This window comes from Bidens hawaiensis, unplaced genomic scaffold (genome assembly GCF_021521415.1).
Source record: "Bidens hawaiensis isolate Kalapana, Puna unplaced genomic scaffold, B.hawaiensis_p1.1 tig00045991_1, whole genome shotgun sequence".
NCBI lineage: Eukaryota > Viridiplantae > Streptophyta > Magnoliopsida > Asterales > Asteraceae > Bidens > Bidens hawaiensis.
The window spans coordinates 105,537-121,944 of NW_027498184.1; the positions used below are offsets into that span (position 1 = coordinate 105,537).

The window sequence follows — 16,408 nt, forward strand, 5'->3', positions numbered from 1 at the left end:
AACCCATCGCGGTACGCGATAGGATTCTTACTGCCTCCATCACGTACGCAATGGAGGGTGGCATCCCTGGCAGGTGACGTCATCGCGATACGCGATGACGTCACAAAATACCCATCGCGGTACGCGATGGGGTGTAACCCTAATTGCCCACTAATTGGGAGGCGATACGCGCCCACCCCCATTTAACCCATCGCGTACCACGATGGGTCCTGGAGCTCCGCCAGACCCGGTTATTTATAACGTTCTTCTTCTTCTTCACATATTCTTCTTCGCCGATCTTCCCCTCCTCTTCCCCCCTTCTTCTTCTCCGATGAGCAAAACACCGTCACCACCATACACCATTCACAACCACCACGGTTCCCTCCTTCCTTCGCCGCCACAACACACCTTACCCGCCGCTCATCTCCAATCAACCTCGCCGTCCACTCCCTCTCTCCAATCATCTCACCACAATCACCTGCCACACCATCACAGTCAACTAACCACCATCAACCCCGCCGTCTACCCCTATCACCATCACAGCCACCACTTCCACCACTGTCACCGGCCGTCCTTACCAACACCGTCATCGTCTCCACTGTTATTATTATTTCCGTTCTGGTCCCACAGCGAGGTCTCAAAGTGCGATTTGAACCCGCTCGGGTAAAATTTGAATGTTTGGGTATCACATCGGTTAGCGGGATTGAAGGGTTGTCGGTTTGGATTAGTTTGTCTAGTTAGCTATCATGGTTACCGGGTTATTGGTTATTGTTCGGTTTATTAATTGTTACTTGGTGTGAATCGACAAGTTGCCGGGTTTTGGTAGTTTGAGTTAGTTGGGTACATAAACTATGGTTTGAAACGTGTTAATTGTTAGTGGTATCGGGGTGGTTTGTTGATTTAATGGGAGTGTCGGTTTTCGTTGAACGTGAATATGTGGCCAAACGGGTTTTCAAAAGTTCAAAAATTACAAATCATTATTTGCTAGTTAAATAAATGATAGTGACAGTTCGTAATTAACTTTTTATTTTGAACTTAATTTGTTAATATTTTATTCATATTTTATTCTTAAACCCGATTTGTCACATTTCCGTCGTTACCGACAGGTTAAGTGTTGCTTTGCACATTTTTCGAGACAGTTTGTTAGTTTGGGTGTTAGCTAGATCAAGTCAGTTAACTTGTGTTTTGTTTGGTTTGTTTGTGTGTAAGTAATTAAGTCGTGTCGAGTCACGTTTGATTGTGTTTTTGCTAATCGAGTCTTGGGGACACATTGATACTTTGAATTGTGAATGGATTCCCGCCCGTACTCAATCTCCATTCGGGCTCTGGTTTTTAGAAATACGCATACGGTTTTCGCCACATCACCGCTGACATATCTAACTTGCTTGATTCATTTTGCAAATATGGCTGATGCACTAGCGCCTTCACGGCGCAAGAGGTAGCGGACTGACCTCGTGTCATCCGCTATGACAGTGATGAGGTGCATATTGTCGAGGGCATCGAGCCAGCAGATATTATGGGTGATGGACGTATTCCTCATCAGTTTCTACGATTCTACTTCACATCGGAGGAGTATACCAAACTCCAGAGGATTCGACAGATGCAGCTACTTCACCACCGTTCGTTTGACTGGACATTGCTGCGTCAGTTGGAGATTGACGTCCAGGTACGTGCGTTATTGACAGGTCCGTGCGCAGAGGTGCTTGCGTGTGACTCTATTCCGTATGTCGAGCTCACACGTGAGTTTTATTCCACCTTTGACTTTACGCCCACGGAATTCAGTGAGCCACGCGCGGTTTCATTTTCACTCGGATGGCGGCTATACGAGATGTCCGTCCAAGATTTCGCTGTGGCCACTGGATTTTATACGGCCGAGGAGGTTCAGGCGCCTACCTTCCTGCAGAATATACGTGGTTACACGGCACATACTCAGGACCCCCGTGAGCACTAGCTCACGGAGACCCAGCTCGGCCAGTATTGGGCGGAGATCGCCGACGGGGCCTACTCCAGTGCTGTTGTGGAGTCGTCTATTCGTGACCCCGTCCATCGCTACATTCACAGGATCGTTGCCTATACTCTCGTCGGCCGACATTTGGGCCACAAGAAGTGCAACAACTTAGATCTGCTGTGCTTATATTCCATCCTTGGCCAGCGACCGGCCAATGTGGCGATGCTCCTGCTCACGTCATTCGCTTGGGGTAGCAGACTACAGGGATCTTCGGCACGCTTACCCTTAGGGCCTTATTTTACGAGGATCGCCGAGCATCTTGGGGTTTTTGAGGGTTATCCGACTACATAATTTACGCGGGGGCCAGCTATAGGCGTTTTTGGGATATTGGAGGCCCGTCGGGCTGGGATTGTTGAGGAGCATGATCCACCAGCTTTAGTCCCGGTCCGACAGGGTCCACAGACACCACCACTAGAGGGATCGGAGGCTGCAGTTTCTCTTCAGAGAGGTATTCCGACACGCCGGCAGCGTCGTCCGACTCCACACATCTTGCTACCGCAGCAGCGGCATCCGCTCCGAGAGGCAGCAGCATCTTCATCACGCCAGCCGCAGTAGCCCGTCACATTGGATATGATATATCAGCGGCAGTTGGAGATCCAGGAGGAGCAGAGGGCCCAACGGGCCCGATATGATGAGTATTTTCGTTTATTATTTGTTGCTTCGCAGGTACCGCTCCCACAGTCATTGATCATTGTAAGGCCCCGTTACCGGTAGCCCTACTTTCGTGTTGGATTTACTCATAAACACAGTTCTAAATATCAGAGTTAATTAAAACTTTCGCGGAATATAAAAGCTTTCATAAAACATTTCATAAAAAAACACGTCTTGTCTTAAAACATCATTTTGTCTTTCAAAATAAACGAAACATTAAACTTAAACGTCTTGAGTCTTCCGATGCCAGCCTCTTATTCAGTGCCACGTGTCTCCTCAAGCGAGCTGCCTCATCCTACTCACCAGCGTGCATACTAAAAGTCAGCTACGCTGAGTGAGTTCTAGTTAATCATACACTATACAATACACATAAACTTATATTCTTTCATTCATACTTTCATACTTTCATACTTTCTTTTGTATTAACTTACTTTCATATCTTACGTTATAAAGAGCATTACGCCATACATTCCTCGAGTATTATTAGGGCTCGGTACCCTCTTTCCTCGAGTATTATTAGGGCTCGGTACCCTCTTTCCTCGAATATTAGTAGGGTTCGGTTCCCTAGTTCTCGAATATTAGTAGGGTTCGATTCCCTCTTCGTTACCATACAACCATACATCATACCTCGAGTATTATTAGGGCCCGGTACCCTCTTCGTAACCATACAACCATCCTTTCTTTCTTTTATTAACTTTATCACATTCATACACATAAGCATACATATCATACTTACCTTATACTTAGCGTTACAACCTGACAGTACGTGCAATATCCAAAGATCGTTCACGTACCGTCAAGCCATCATTCATACATATCACATCATTCACATAAGGCATACACTTATCTCTTAGGATAAGCGTATTAACAAACATATAGAGTATGCACACAGCCCCGAAAACATAACACATAAATGGGGCTAGAAACTCACCTGAATCCTGTTACGCTCTCCGTTAATAGTTATCCCTTTCTTCAGTTGTGCACGGCTGACTGTATAACAAGTATACGTATCAATTAACTACTACTAATCATGTTGTATTTATATCTTTATATGACCCACAACGAACGGGGGTCCGGGGGCAGCGCCCCTGGCAGCGGGGTCTAGGGGCGGTAGCCCCTAGCAGGGTCCAAGGGGCAGAGCCCCTGGCTGGGGTCGAGCTGCCAGGTCAGCTTGGAAAAAATTTATTTCCATTAACTGTCTTAACACATTTTTCATTAGGTTTTTAATTTATTTTCTAAGCGAACTTAACTTTAGGCGAAGTTATCAGTTAGGCGAACTTGGCCTTAGGCGAAGTTATCAGTTAGGCGAACTTGGACTTGGCCTTAGGCGAAGTTATCAGTTAGGCGAACTTGGCCATAGGCGAAGTTACCAGTTAGGCGAACTTGGCCGTAGGCGAAGTTACCAGTTAGGCGAACTTGGCCGTAGGCGAAGTTATCAATTAGGCGAACTTGGCCTTAGGCGAAGTTATCAATTAGGCGAACTTGGCCTTAGGCGAAGTTAAGCTTTGAAGGCGAAGTTAAGCTTTTGCAGGCGAAGTTACCCAGTTCAGCTACGGGTTTATTTTTTATCAAGCATTCTGGCGATTTTAATACCCTTGTTATGGTTCGACATCACCCCCTACGTTCCCTAACCGTTTTCGGTCGTATATATATCCCGTATATACTATAAAGCTTGGACCTTTAAGTAAAAACGTTCAATACTACGTAAACTTTAAAGGTCAAGAACATACCTTTAGCGCTAGTTCGATCTTGGTTAGCTTGTTTATGCACTCTAGATCTCGTGTAATAAGATCTAATACCAACTAACGTTTACTCTCTCTCGGGTCTTGCTCGTTTATGGTGTGTGTGTGTTTGGAGTGTGTAGAGATTATGATGGAAACGAAATGAGGGTTTAGGGTTTTAGGTTGGTTTAGGGGATATTTATATCCCTTAAAGCCCATGGACCTAAGGCCCATTCTCATTTAACCCATCTCAATTAATCTAAGTCCATGATCCGTTCTTTACTCGATATTAATTAATTAATAACGCGAAATCACTAAACGTAACTTTCTTTATTCAACATTATAAATTTTAGGATGTTACAATCATTACGGTGGACCCGGCAGTGGATCCGCAGAATGAGGCAGATGATGATCCGCCAGTACAGTAGCTTTTTGGTTACCCTTTTTCACTTTATTTTGTTTTTATTACTATCATGGTCTGTATTATATTATATTATATTTTGGGGATTCATGTATGGGTAACTGGTTGGGCGTTATGTTTATATATCTTTTGCTTGCTGCTGTGTTTGATTTATTTGTATATTTTGTTGTAATCGAACTTTGTGGATGTAGTTCACTATAAACCCTCACGAGACCCCACTCGTCCTCCCGGGCTACCGGCGGGTTTACAGGGCTTGTTGCATACGCTAAATGCAATCGTGATTCCTATGAAAGTGAGTTAGGTCTTTTAACGTTTTTAACTAATTAAACGTAATTTATTATGAAACGAATTAATTTGGCTCGGTAATTGTTTTCATAAAATTAACAAATATTCATTTTCATAACTCTTAAAAGACCTATGTCTTACACTTGTGAGAAGCTTGCTTCTACACATCTCGAGATTTTGCAGGTTCGATTGTCAGTTTGGTAATTGGATTAGACGAGAGTATACGAGTGTTATGAGAGTTCACGAGCCGACTGGTCCTTCTCCAGTCACGTTGATATCGGGTGATTTCAGTTTCATAATTTAATTTTGTTTTTATTACTTTAAACGTTAAAAGTGTAATTGTATAATTGTTAGTAGTACCGCCACACCTGAGCCCCGAAATTTTAAAATTGCTTAATAGTCAAAATGTCAATTTCAACCCCGTCCCTCAAATTTTCATTAATCGCTCTACCAGTTTTAACTTTGAGGACAATGCTAAGTGTTCTTACATTGAGGACAATGTAAACCTCAAGTGTGGGGATGGGAGAAATTTGAAAAATTTTAGCCCGATAGTACCTCGAAGAGTGTTCAGAAACCAAAGTTGTTAACTGTTAATTATTGTCATTAATGCCAAGTCATAGGTTTCTGGTCATGGTTGGTTTTTCAGCGTCTCATTAGTCTTACTCACAAATGTTTTTATAACGAGAAGTTGAAAATGAGGTCGTTTAGGCGGGGATAACGAGTCATAGGGACAGGTACACATGTTTATATCGTCAACCCTATTCCTCAGGTACGTGTGTGAGTTGACCCAAATATATATAATACACATATAGTATATAGTACACACATGTCATTAGAGTGCTTTCACTGATGTTCATGGATTACAGGATCGTAGTTGGCAAAATGCAAAAGTGATAAGAGGCAACTAGGTTAAGCCTCGTCTGGATGAGCGTGAGTGTGGGCACTGGGGGGTTGGGGCCTCATACATTATACATATGAGGATGGTTAATATGAGGGGAGGGTGGTTGGGCCCCTTAGAAACATTTCTTGGACTTATTTTTCGTTTGTTTAACCCCGACATTATGTTACGAGACGATCCGGCTTACTAGGTTTATTTGTAATTGTAATTGTATTTGTTTTTGTTTTCGTATTTGTATTTGTTCCATAGTTAAGCATCACGTTATTATGCTTAAAAAAAGAAAAAAAATGTCTGTTTATATTCAGTTATGTATTCTGTAGTTCGTTGAAATTCGTTAATGTTAAAAAATGTGAAATCAGTATGTGTTAGTTTGCTTATTTAGATGTATATAATTAGTCAGTTAGTTGTACAGTAGTTTCGTTTATTTTAGATGTTTTGTAATAAGCCGGGTCGGATCGTTGAGATATTTAAATATTTCTCTTCCATACACTTACACCTGGCCCTGTTACAACCCTTTTAAAGACCTCTTGATTTGCATTTGTGCCAAAGCAGCTTGATGGATTAATATGTACTTATGAGTGATATTGAGAACTGAGTGATACTGGCACATCTTTTGCTAGTCCATATATTAAACCGAGAGGAGAGATGTTATATTACGAGGGGTATGAGCATTTGTGCCTTAACCGGAAACAAAGTACACTTGTCTGGGCGGCTCTATTGTTTTATTATAGCAGTTAACCGTATTTGTGAGATGTCAATCTAAAAACAGTGTCAGTTTGGGAAACTGGGTATGACCTTAAACCTTACTAGTATTAATGGTGATAATCTACATACCTACGGTGGAGGTTGATGTTTGCTTTAGAGTTTTGCTTGAGGGCAAGCAAAAGATAAGTGTGGGGATGTGATGGTCGGTTAATTTGCATATGTTTTAGTTCGTTTATTGTTTAGTTTTAACTGTTTATTCTAGAACTATCAATACTTCATATGTGTATTATTGGATTTCAGGTCACAGGTGTTAAAGTACTCAATATGGACCTGTTGTGACACGGAATGAAGACCCGGTATGTCTAGCACGCAAAACGATGAAATGATTGAAGATTGCTGTAACAGGGTCCCATCGCGGTACGCGATGGGATTGCTGAGGTCCCCATCGCGTACAGTGATGTGTGATAATTAAAAGTTGACTTTGGTTAATCGTGGTACGCGATAGGCCATAGAAGACCCCGTCGCGTACCGCAACGGGAGGTGCAGACGGGATTTTTTAGTTTATATCATCTTTTTCATGAGAAAAAACCCTAACTCCGTTTTTGACGACCAAGAGGCGATTCCAGCAGTTCAAGAAGGCGATTTCCACTATCCTAGCTCGTGTCAAGACCCTACATATGATTCCTATCATCCATATCGAAGATTCAATGATGTCTAGGCTCGGCTAATCTCCTAGAATCTCACCCGGGATGTATAGTTTGTAACCTTTTACAGTTTTTCTCATGTGATTAAGAATACTATTGTGTTATTATTGATGATTGATATATGATTATTGATGTTTGGTATTTCTCAGTGTTCGGTCGGTTTAGGTTTACGTTGGTCTGAACGATCTGTTACCAGTTGCTAGATAATTAATCATATAATTGTTTGGTTAGATTGAATACGATAAAACGTTCAATTACCCTTAACTGAGTCACACTTGCAAGGACTGATTGATAACCAGTGCCGTGTGTAAAGTAATTGTTGATGTCTAAGGTTTTGTCTGATTGATTAGTTTTCAGTTAATCGTTAATAATTAATCTGTTAGGTTGCATGAGATACTGTTGGTTGCTTACTTGAATTCCCAGGTGTGATTTGCTTTGTTAACTGCTTACAACTCGTTTATTTGTTCGTTGCTTAGTTCTCCACTTTTACTAAAATTGCTTGTGTGATCAGCACTAAAATTCAATTACTCAATTAGAAATCTGTTACATGAATACATTGACCACATACTCCTTGTGATATGATACCCCACTTGCTCTAACTATTTAAAATAATTAGGTTTTTGATTGACTCAAACGACGGTCATCAGTTGACTTCATTAACGGTGGAGCTTCCGGTATGCCATCTTCGTTGATCGGAGTGGCATTGCATCCAGTCGGATGATGGGGATTTCGGATCCTCTTTGATGGGTAAATTGGAAAGGAAAGCATATGATGGGTGAGGGTTTGGTGGTAGGTATCTCTGATGGTTGGTATGTGGGGATCTCCGATGGATGGTATGCCGGTACTTCAGAGGGATGGTACATGGGTATTGTTGGTGGATGATAGCTTGAATGTCTCAGTGGTTCATTTCCTTGTTTCGGTGGACTATCAAGAACATTTATTGGGTAGTGCTTGGATCCGAGGTAGTACACAGGTTTGGTTAAGTCATGTTCCACATCTTGGTCGAAGTATGCTTCAAAATATCCTTCACTCATATTATCCTCAGGGTAAGGTTCGGAGATTCCAGCCTCTTTAGCCTTGCGCGCATAGTTCTCCATATAAGCTTTGAATGACATCTAACATTATGGGTGGTTTAGAATGTGGAGGGAAAGAAAATGTTACCAGCCTATCTTATCCCTAAAACAAATAATCAATTAATTCCTATACTTGGATCGAAGCTTGGGTATTGTTTTATGATACCCAATTCGCTAAGATCGATAGCTCTAATACCAACACTTGTCACACCCCAAACTACGGCCTAGGAGTGTGACGCTTATGTTGGTACCACAAGTGTAATTAAATCAGAGTTACGTTATTTAGCGGAAGACTTTATAACTTGTGGGTTTAAAGTGTAATATTACAAAAGACGGGATTATAAAATACCCGTTTAAGTTATAACAAAAAGTATTACTTGTTTCTAGTTACAAACCACCATTTTAGTATGTTAAGTTTATAAAAAACAAATCCGAGCCATTGGATATATAAGTAGCACTTCGACACTCCAAGCGCTAATTTTGGTCACCTGCAAAATGTAAGAAAATACGTCAGCAACGAATGCTGGTGAATATGCTGACGCTAAAATATTTTCTTTTACTTTATTACCCCTCGAGACTACGCCTGCCTCGGCCCATCGTGGCTTAGGAATAACAAAGTTAAAACAAGACATTTATAAATTCGAGCCTCTACACTAGGTCACCTCAGCAAACACCGCAGCGTTCAACTTAGTTAAGTACCCGTATGTATACACATGGTCGTGCTTCCTGCAGGAAAGCGTCCTACGACCAGGCGTGGTGCGATGTGCCCACCGCGTACTACCACATATGTAAGGATCCAGACAAACGTATACTACAGCCTGAGGGCTAGGCTTATACTCTTATTTATAACGGTTTTAGGAACACGTAGTCCCTTGTAAATAATTTTCATATAACACGTTTGACTCGTTTAAAATAAGTTTGTAAAAGTTTGGGGGCGTATTCACCTTTTCACTATGGGATCGGCTTCAAACACCGTCCGAGGGTCTTTCCCTTGCTATCTCGCACCTATAGTACGAGTATAACCATTTGTTAGTCGGATATACAATCCGGCTTAAGACCTTTAGTCTTATTTTATAAACTTTACCTCGATGAACCTTTAGTTCAAAATCTCTTTTACTTTAAAACCTTTAGTTAAAAAGTAATTTATAAACCTTTAGTTTATTTATAAAACCCGACGTCTCTTCTTCTCTAAGAAACATATTCTTTTTCTTTTATTATTTAAGAATAGTTATTTATTCGTTAAATAATATTTTCATAACAAAGAAGAATATATACTTACACACATATATATTTATCAATATTCAATACCTTACCTTTTGTTCATTTCTTTGTTATGTTTTCTTTTCTTTTATCGAGGTATCGAGTATAACCTCGACTTAAGGTTTAAGCCTTTATAATATTTTATTATATTCATTTGGTCATTATGCCTACCTTTGTTTGGCTTTATAAACCCTAACGATTTGAGCAGCACTCCAACGCCACTTGATCTCCTTTGACTTCTTTATCAACGTCCCTTCTTGTCGCCAAACGATATCACCAATCTTTAACACTCGTTGGCACGCTTCTCGAGACTTACCGCCATGATAACAAACGCCTTCTTGGTTGTATGTGGGTGGAGGATGGCACGGACTTCGAGGAAACGTTGGCACACAAAACGAGGAATCGGGGCACGTTTACCGAGGCGGATCGAGGGTGTAATTATGGGATTGTAGAGAGATGTTAGAGAGAAGTGAGAGACCAGGTTTTTGATGTGGAAATATGAAATCCCGGACCTGCTATTTATAGACATTTTCTAGGATCCCATCGCGGTACGCGACGGCCTCCTAGGCACCCGTCGCGTACCGGGACGTAGCCCTGGCCAGTCACAACGTAGGTCTGCCACGTGTCGCCACGTGGCAGACGACGTGCCACGTGGCGGATGCCATGCCACGTGTGGCCACGTGTAGGGACACGTGGCGACCGGTGTGTCACGTGTGGACACGTGGCAGGCCACGCGTCTCGTTGTCAGTCATCCCATCGCGGTATGCGATGGGTCTCTCTTCTGATCCATCGCGTAGCGCGATGGGTCAGGAAAACATAATTTTCATTTTTAACACTCAGGTTTGGATTTTGGCAAATTTAGTCCCTTAACTTTGTCTTTTTGACATTTTGAACTCGAATTTTACACGATGTTACAACGCGTTATTTGGTCAATCGTCTATCACCACCATGAAACTTCCGAGTATTTTAGGCACTACTGAAGTAATGATTCTGATTGATAGTGGGTCCACACACAACTTCATCTCAGATAAATTGGTTAGTGATTTGAAACTCGTCACCCAATTTGTTCCTTCCTTCGGGGTCCAAATCGGGAATGGTGATATTCTCCGATGCAATCAGATTTGTAAGAACATCTTGCTGCAAATTTCGGACCTAAAAGTATCCCAAGATTTCTATCAGTTTGCCGGTGCTGATGTGGTACTAGGTGTTCAATGGTTAGTAACGCTTAACACAGTTCAAGGAAATTGGAAAGAGATGTTTTTGAAGTTCACCATCAACGGAAAGGAATACAAACTACAAGGACTACCACCGGATCTTCAACAGCGAGCTACATTTAGTCATCTCACTAGTGAACCTTCTGAGATGCACACCACTGGACCAGGGGCTTCGTTTTATGTCACTCGACATGAGGGCAAGTCGATTCTTCGGGCAGGTTGCATTGATACGAACCCAGTGCTAGAGTTGGGTCATGCTGGGTTAGCTGGATCAAAGCAGGCCCAATTGAAGCTGAATGGAGGGAAATCGAATGGAGGGAAGTCAGATGGAGGGAAAATGTTTGAAATTGTAAGAGATGGAGGTTAACCCACGATGTTAGGAGTGGGAGGTTTCATCCATAACTGTTCCCACCTTAGTTTAGTTTAAGTATTTGTTTTTCTGCATTTTGTTTGATGTCGATGTTTATGTTAATTAAAATTAGGGTTTTCTAAACATTATAAACCGGAGATCACCCATCTCGAATCGAGCCCCTATCTTACTTTCAGTCAAGTTCTTAACTTTTAGGTTCTATCAAAAACATTTCACCCTTAAAAGAAAACATTTTACCCTTAATAAAGGAGCATTCGTATGTAAAAGAGTTAATTATATTAATGTTCATTTTGTAGCTCAAGTCATCATTCTAGTCAATATGCCATTGAATTTATTTTGACGATTGAAAATTTATTACCTATATATATTTAGTTTATTAGTGTATGTTTGGAAAAGGCAACAAACATTTTTTTTAAATACGGTTAACTCACACAATCATTAACTTTACTTCTAATTTATGTCACAACTTGATACTACTAGGCTAATAACTATTTTGGGACAAATCGCTTAGTATGTTGCATTTAAAATATGATGGTTGATGGTTGTTAGCTAAATATGTTTTCCTTCTAAAAAAAGTATGAATTTCAATAAAAAGATATTTGACCAATTTTATTTTGTTCTTAATTTCATGGATAGCATCAAATGCTATTAGAGTAATTTGACGGGCCAAGTTATGCTGTTGGATTAGACTGTGTTTAACCACAATCTTAGTGTAGAAATAAGCTACAACATGACAATTTGAAGGATGATAGACTTAGAACTTTTTTTATTTTTTCTTTATCGATAATTTTTTTTAATCTTTGTCACCTGTAAGACTTGAATCCAAGATTTCTTCTTTCAAAACCTAACTTAGGTGTTTAAAGAAAACATATAATATTTTTATATGATTAATTAATGTATATTAGAAGTACGGGTGGAAACAACATCATTCCAAAAAAATATCAATATTGAAAACAAGTGACAATATAAACCGCAAAACCACATCAATTTTATTGGTCCAGTACCAGAGTACCAGCTGACTACCGTACTAATACCATCAAGGCATCAAAATACTGAAAATGAATACGTAATATCGGTATCGTTTATGTTCGGTCGATAGGTGTTTGATAATACCGTTACAGTTCCGTATAAAACTGCTGATCCTTAATTAAAAGAAGCACGTCATTAAAGAAGCGTGAAACGATAATTAAGGGAATAAACATAACAGTGACACCATAAGATTAGACAGATAATTCGTCATATAAACAAACACGTGATTATCCTCCCGCCTCGCCTGGTTGGTGGAGCGAGTCAACTGACGTGACATGGAACCAACAACCGCTACCGAAACACCGTTGCTCAACGACGGCCTCGTTGACGGCTTCGTTGACTACAAAAACCGTCCGGTTCTCCGATCCAGATCTGGTTGCTGGAGATCCGCCTATTTCATTATTGGTCAGTTCACCCAATTTGTTTTACACTTCAATAGTTAAATATTATAATGTTTTGGATTCTACTACTACTGCTCAGGTGTTGAAGTTGCTGAGAGGTTTGCGTATTACGGAGTCAGCTCGAACTTGATTACATATTTGACCGGACCGTTGGGCCAGTCCACGGCCACGGCGGCTGAAAATATTAATGCGTGGGCTGGAGCGGTCTCGCTTCTCCCGCTTTTTGGTGCTTTTGTTGCCGATGCGTTTCTCGGTCGATACCGGACCATTGTTATTGCTTCTTCGGTTTATATACTGGTTAGTTATCGTATTATCTTTGATTTTGTGCTTATTGTTGGTTTGATTTTGTGATTGGTGGTTTAAGTTGAATTTGAAGTGCATCTAATTAAGTTAGACAGTAAGGTCAACTGAAAGTCAGCATGATGTTATAATTGGTGGTCAAAGTTAAATCTGAGATAGTGAAATGCATACAACCATGGTCAACTTAAAATCAGCATAGTACAATTGTGGATTTGAAGCTTTTGGTGGTGGTTGTTAGCAATTTCGTGATGTAGTTATTTATAGGTTGACCTTAAATGTTTCATTTGCTCTGAATATTATGGACCACTAAATTTAAACTAGATAACGACTTAACGAGTCATTTTCTTTTGTACAGAAGATATTGCGATCAAGAACCACAACTTACGTTGGGCAGGTGGCCTTCATGGTTAGGCCACCGGTCCAACGTATGTTACGGTTTATGTGATTCAGTGGTTAGCAGGGTATTAGTGAGTTTTCTAGTGTCGGGTTCTGATGGTTACAAAAGGAAAGATACCATATAGTCACATGCCGTCTTTCTAGGCCCTGTGTCATTTCGTCCCGCTTATGACAAGGGTCATTGGTTTCGTCCCGCCATGGACTCATCAAGAGAGTGGCCGTCAACTCTCGATAGTGCTGCGCCAGATGTGCAAACACATTGGGGGCAAGTACACTTTACAAATCATTAAGCAAGAAAATATGATCATCAATAGGCAGGCTTATTAACATATTTAAGCTAGTGTTTCTTCTTTTGTTGAAGTTCTTGTGTCAAAAACATTGATATTAAATACTCGTTGATTCATCTCTGTTGGGATGTGAAGCTTTTTATCACAGTTGTTGCAAATTTTCAAAAAGGTAGTAAACTTGAATCTTAAGTGAGAATTACCTTTGTGGAACAAACAGAGAGTTATACATGGGATAAACTTGAATCTTAAGTGATAATTACCTTTGTGGAACAAACAGAAAGTTATATATAGGATATTCATTTGGTCAAAAATAACTTTTGTTAATGCTCTAAAATAGTGTATTATGTCTTCTAATCTATCCTAACAAATGTGAATATCATATTGAAATCACATATGACATACCTCATAAATTGCCAAGCCCACCTCTTCTTCCTTTAAGCTGCATAATCTCTAGAGCATAGAGTATTGTTTTTATTATTACTATTAGAGACATATATTATCTTGTAATTCAAAATGTTGTTGTATCTATCCTTAAATCAGTTAGGTAAATTTGTATTATATATAGTCTAATCAATGAGAATGGAGATCAAGCTTTGAGCCTATCTTTTTTAATCTTACATATGCAATACAAGTGACAGGCATCAGTTGTTGAAGTTGTATGTAGATGCACTTTACAATTCTTCTTTCCAAACATGGAACTTGGATTGAGAACTTATTTAATTGAAATATTGGATCTAATAGTGATAAAAGTTTTTAACTTTGACTGGGATAATTAACAGGCACTCGGGTTGCTGACTGTTTCAACTTTACTTCCATATTCCAACTGTGAAACCACCACATCATGTTCTCCTCCTCAGTACCAAATTATATTATTCTTCACATCATTATATCTTTTAGCATTTGCACAAGGAGGACACAAGCCTTGTGTTCAAGCATTTGGTGCTGACCAGTTGACTCAGGGGACCCAAAAGAATGCAAAGCCAAAAGCTCGTTTTTCAACTGGTGGTATCTTGGATTATGTGGTGGCCCACTTATGGCTCTAGGTGTTCTTAACTACATTCAAGATAACTACAGTTGGAGTCTTGGATTTGGCATTCCTTGCATTGTTATGGGCCTTGCACTCCTTGTATTTTTGGCGGGAACCGTCACGTACCGGTTTGAAGATAAATTAAATGAAAAAAATGCGTTTATAAGAATCGGTCAGGTGTTTGTTAGAGCATTCAGAACCGGAAAACTACAAGTTCATCGATTTCAATAGAAGAAGAAGCTTCTGGAACCTGCCTCATCAAGGCTCTCAACAATTTAGGTAATTATGTATAACAATTTGCAAACCATGAATAATTTATTGATCATAATTTGCCATTTTTTTTCTTGAAGTTTCAAATCTTTATGCTATATATAATATGCATCTTTAACCCATAACTTTTCATAATATTTAATTTATTCATTAATTAAAAAATATCAATCCAAATACACAACTATGTTTAATTCTTTTTCTTAACATTCCAATCTAAGCTTTATTTAAAACGGAGTTGTATTCAAAATAAAGTTTTTTGGTATTGTAAACGACTTTTGCACGGGCTTTGATAGGTCATATTGCAGAATTGGGCAAAGCTTCTTTAGGGCCAGGGGTCCGGGCCCCCTCTGTTTTTTTTGCTCAGTAGTGTAAAGTTACCTTTTTTTTGTCCGAAAATTTTTATATGTAGTGTAAATGTACCCATTTTTGCCTAAAATTTGAGTCCGGCCCCCTCCGTTTATGATTTTTTTTCATACGTATTTTGTTCGCCCCCCTCGACGTTTTGGTCCAAGTTTCACCACTAATTGTGAATATACATGTACAAATTCCCACCTCATCGCGTTGGCCAACTCTAATGTTATATTTTCTTCCTCGACATTCCGATATAAATTTTATTGAGAACGAAGTTGTATTTAGATTAAAGTATTTTATGGTATCGTAGACGGCTTTTTCACGTGTTTTGATATGTCAGATTGTAGATATACATGTACAAAATTCCCACACAGAAGGCAACTTCAAGTAGTTATTTTAAAATTCTGTTTTTTTAATAATTCCAGTTTCCCTTTGTTGCAATAAACTACTACTATTTTAACAGGTTTCTCAACAAAGCGTTAATTTCACCAGACGGGTCAAAGGAAGAAGGCAAGGTTTGTAGCATTAACGAGGTTGAAGAAGCGAAAGCAGTACTTAGATTATTTCCAATATGGGTCAGTTGTTTACCGTTTGCGATTGTTTTTGCTCAATATTCTACATTATTCACCAAACAAGGAGTCACTATGGACCGGGCAATTGAGAACGAAGTTGTATTTAGATTAAAGTATTTTATGGTATCGTAGACGGCTTTTTCACGTGTTTTGATATGTCAGATTGTAGATATACATGTACAAAATTCCCACACAGAAGGCAACTTCAAGTAGTTATTTTAAAATTCTGTTTTTTTAATAATTCCAGTTTCCCTTTGTTGCAATAAACTACTACTATTTTAACAGGTTTCTCAACAAAGCGTTAATTTCACCAGACGGGTCAAAGGAAGAAGGCAAGGTTTGTAGCATTAACGAGGTTGAAGAAGCGAAAGCAGTACTTAGATTATTTCCAATATGGGTCAGTTGTTTACCGTTTGCGATTGTTTTTGCTCAATATTCTACATTATTCACCAAACAAGGAGTCACTATGGACCGGGCAATTGGGTC

The 16,408-nt window shown here is 39.8% G+C and overlaps 1 pseudogene across 1 annotated transcript; it reads left to right on the forward strand.

The window, feature by feature from the left end:
* The first annotated feature begins 12,544 nt into the window (after positions 1 to 12,544).
* On the forward strand, positions 12,545 to 16,069 carry LOC143596066 (protein NRT1/ PTR FAMILY 5.10-like; annotated as a pseudogene). The gene is made up of 4 exons (XR_013146642.1): positions 12,545 to 12,723; positions 12,799 to 13,016; positions 14,482 to 15,008; positions 15,814 to 16,069. The product of XR_013146642.1 is annotated as a protein NRT1/ PTR FAMILY 5.10-like (transcript).
* Positions 16,070 to 16,408: the final 339 nt, after the last annotated feature.